The sequence below is a fragment of the Arvicanthis niloticus genome, chromosome 3 (assembly GCF_011762505.2).
Source record: "Arvicanthis niloticus isolate mArvNil1 chromosome 3, mArvNil1.pat.X, whole genome shotgun sequence".
Classification (NCBI taxonomy): domain Eukaryota; kingdom Metazoa; phylum Chordata; class Mammalia; order Rodentia; family Muridae; genus Arvicanthis; species Arvicanthis niloticus.
Window position 1 is genome coordinate 106143382 of NC_047660.1, and position 4134 is coordinate 106147515.

A 4134-nucleotide genomic window follows, 5' to 3' on the forward strand; every position below is an offset into this window, starting at 1 on the left:
CCATCTACCTGCATTACTCAGATTGGTCTGGACCCTCTCACATCAATCAATAATTAAGAAAATGCCTATCCAGAGGACACTATCTGTCATTCTACCAAATAACCTAGCTTGTGTCAAGTTGACAAAAAGCTAACTAGCATAGCTCCTTTGGAGTCCACTATGTGTATGTGAGTGTGTGTGTGTGTGTGTGTGTGTGACAGAGAGAGAGAGAGAGAGAGAGAGAGAGAGAGAGAGAGAGAGAGAGAGAGAAAGAGGGAGGGAGGAAGGGAGGGAGGGAGGGAGGGAGGGAGGGAGGGAGGGAAGGAGGGAGAAGGAGAGAAAGAGAGAGAATGTTTCAGAGGCAAATAAAAAATAGTCACTGCCCTTTAGAAACACAAACCCCATTTGTTTTTCTTTTTGTACCATTCCCCTGCTATTCTACAGTGGACTGTTCCGTAATGATGACCTCTCTCACACTAATGGGTATCAGTCGACATGAATGTGCAGATGGGAGATAGATTAATGCTTTTACCTCCAGATTCAGCTCTCCCGACTACCTTAAATTTAAAACTGATATTGCTAAGAGGAAAATGTACATCAAGTATATATATAATGAAGCAAGTGAGCTGAGCTAGGTTAGGTCACAATAGGTCAGCATAGAGAAGTACAAGAAAGGATTTGAATATCTTGAATGAGTGGGCAGATCATGAGGAAGCCTGTCTTGACAAGGTAGTGAGGGAGGGAAGGTCACTTGACTACTGATGGCAGGTGGCCATGGCTGTGGTGAATGACTCCCCAATGGCTTTTGAGGACTGACAGATGACTTACAACCTTGTTGAAGTCACATCGACTATGCTCCAAGCACTATATATTGCTCAGAAAAAGTGCTAACATGTCCCCAAGGTTTTAATTGTAAATAAATGGACAATAATGAACTAGAGAAATACTCATAGTCAACCCATACTTGAAGCACCTTGAACCAATATGGCCAGTTTATATGTGCTGTAATTAGATGCATGATTGTTCAGAACTTTACAAAATCCAGTCGCAGAGGAATCTCTAATGGCTGGAAAACACTTGAACTGCTCAGTGTCTGTCCTTAGTCATCACAGAAATGAAAATCAGAAGGTCTCTGAAATTCCACCTTATGCCCATCAGAATAGCTAAGGTCAAAAATTCAAGTAATAATACATGCTGTCAAGGATATGGAACAAGGGGAACACTCCTCCATTGTTGATGGGAATGCCAACTTGGACAACCACTTTGGAAGTCAAACTGGTTGTACAGGATAACAAAGCTACAATTTATAGACCCAAAGAAGACAAATAAGGAGGAAGTGACTCTTACTCAGAAGAGGAAATTAAATAGACATTGGAGGTGGATGGATGGAGGGAGCTGGATGGAGGAGGGGTTGGGGAGAGGAACAGGGCACGGGCATCAGGAGTAAGGAAAGCAGGGGAGAGAGAAGGGAAATTGGGTGTTGGGGGGTGTTGGGGGTAGCATCTCTAGGACGTGACAGAGACCTGGGATGGGGGGAGGCAGAAGGGAAGATTTTCAATCCTTTGGTTGGCTGACTCAATTTTCCTTCCCAAGTTTAAGTTTAAGGTCCAGACAAAAGAGCTCACTGCTTATCACTCTTTCTTTTCCTGTTGCAGGGTAGTACTTAGTAAGGAGTGGACTGTGTGCACCTGTGCTATATGTCAAACCCATAAGAAACAAGGGTCAAGTGACTGTGCTTGTTTCCTGAATATTTGTTTCGTTTTGTACCTCTCTCATCTGCCACCTGTGCGACCTGGAGGATTCTTGTTCACGCTGCACCTCAGTTTTAGAAATATTCTACTGAATATTCACGACAACTTTTCCCCAGTTTATAAATGTAAAGGTTTTCTCTATTTGGTCCCATGTAAGTGTGTGGATATTTCATTCTGAATGACACCGCCAGCCAGGAAAGAGGGTGAGATCGGTAATAGAGTTGGGTAATTGGCACAAAGGGTGTTTATTTGAAGGACTGGACATTTTCTAAGCTGGCGCCTATCACTTTGTGTAATTCTTCAGGGTGTTTCTAGGCATTTTATCAAGATGGATGGATTGATTAAGCAGCCTGCTTGGTATGTGTGCAACAAATAGCGAATGTGAAAATGGCCAGAGATGGAGACACTCATGCCTAGGATTACCAGCCCTTACTGACATGAAAGAAATCAGAGTTCCTTCAAAGAGGGTGTCCTAGCACATCATTGTTCAAATCAGCTCTGTGCTAAATCAAAGTGGAAGCCAGGACCTCCTGCTTAGTTCTTTCTAATGAAATGTCTTTGTAAGCACAAAATTTTCCCATTACAATAGGTAAGCATATTTTGGATTCCTATGAGAGATACCTTTAAAAATTACATAAAGCCACAGGCAGAAACACAGCACCAGCTTAGAAAATGTCCAGTCCTTAGAATAAAAACCCCTTGTGCCAATTACCCAACTCTGCTATGGGTTCCCACCCACTTTCCTGTCTTGTGGGTGACATCCAGAATGAAGTATCCACACACTTACATGGGACTAAATAGAGAAAACCGTTACATTTATAAACTGGGGAAAAGTAATTATCCAATTACAACAGGAAAACACATTCTAGCTTACTATGACACCCTCTGAACCTATTCATTTGAAAGAACTCTCAAAGAATGATTTTGCCCAAAAAATTAGTTTCTAGAACTTTAAGCATGTAGTCTTTTTCTGTGATTGGGGGTTGGGGGGTGGAGTAGGTGGTTTCTTTTATAAAGAATGAATGCACCAGCCAGCCTAAAACTCTGGGAAATATAAAAATTCCAGATGCTGCTTTCATAAATTTCATATTTTTGATGGAGAGAAAAAAATGTCACACACAAAAAAAATTTGCGAGATAGCTGATAAATCCCTGAGTTCGAGGCCAGCCTCGTCTACTGAGCTAGTTCCAGGAAAGCCAGGGTTATACAGGGAAACTCTGTCATAGAAAATTAGATAGATAGATAGATAGATAGATAGATAGATAGATAGATAGATAGAGAGATAGAGAGATAGAGAGATAGAAAGATAGAGATAGAAATACAGATCGATCGATAGATAGATGAATGGATGAATAGAGAGATAGAGATAGAGATCGATTGATTGATCGATCGATCGATCGATAGATAGACAGATAAATAGAAGATAGATAGATAGATAGATAGACAGACAGATAAATAGAAGATAGATAGATAGATAGATAGATAGATAGATAGATAGACAGACAGACAGACAGATAGACAGACAGACAGGCAGATAGACAGACAGATAGACAGATGAATGAAGCCTTACCTGGCAGAGGAGATACCAAGATCAAGAAGATGATGGTTTTCCCAGGGCAGGGCTTATCTATTGCAACCCAAATGTGCTGACTCCTGCAATTTCCTCAAATTTGGGAAACATGACTGAATAATTTGTGGAAGTGGGAGACTTCATTCATGCTCTCCCTGGTGAGGGAATCTTTGAGGTGACACAGTGATTAGGTATCTGAGTGGACCCCATAGCTTTCTGGAGGGCAGAGATACAGTGCGATTAAAATGCTAAGAAAAAAAAGTTGTGATTTGATGACTGAACAAGATCCAGAAAGGAGGGAACACAAGATGGACTGGGGCTATGGCACACCAAAAGAGGAACAAGAAGAAGTGGACTCAACTCAATTCAATAAGCAATGGCGGAGTGATTGAGTGCTTCCTGAGAAACATGGCACTGTATGCCAAGATTTTGGCTGTCCCAATGCTCACTCTCCAGTGTGATAAAAGAGCAGCACAAAGAAAAAGAGAAAATAAACAAAACCAATTTATTTAGCAAATTTTATTTAAGGGAATGAATAGGTACAATGGTAGAGAACAGAGGGGAATGTGGGGCAGGTGTGTGTTCAGTATTTCTCAACTTTAATGCACATGTGAATTTCCCAGGATCTTATTAAGACATAGATTCTGATTTAATGTATGAAATGGACTGAAAGTTTGCATTAAGAAAAAAAAAAAAAAAACCCAAACCTCAGATGGTATACATGCCCTTCTTCACCCAACCCAGTAGGTGTGGCTTTATAGAACGAGTTCTGAGGACCCAGATAAAAGGATAGGCAGAGCACAGGCTTCCTGGTGGGGTGGGGTAAGAAAGAAG

The 4134-nt window shown here is 41.2% G+C and overlaps 1 non-coding gene across 1 annotated transcript; it reads left to right on the plus strand.

Annotated features, from left to right (window-relative positions):
* The first annotated feature begins 3292 nt into the window (after positions 1–3292).
* On the plus strand, positions 3293–3457 carry LOC117706398 (U1 spliceosomal RNA). The gene has a single exon (XR_004606506.1). It is a non-coding gene; the product is annotated as a U1 spliceosomal RNA (small nuclear RNA).
* Positions 3458–4134: the final 677 nt, after the last annotated feature.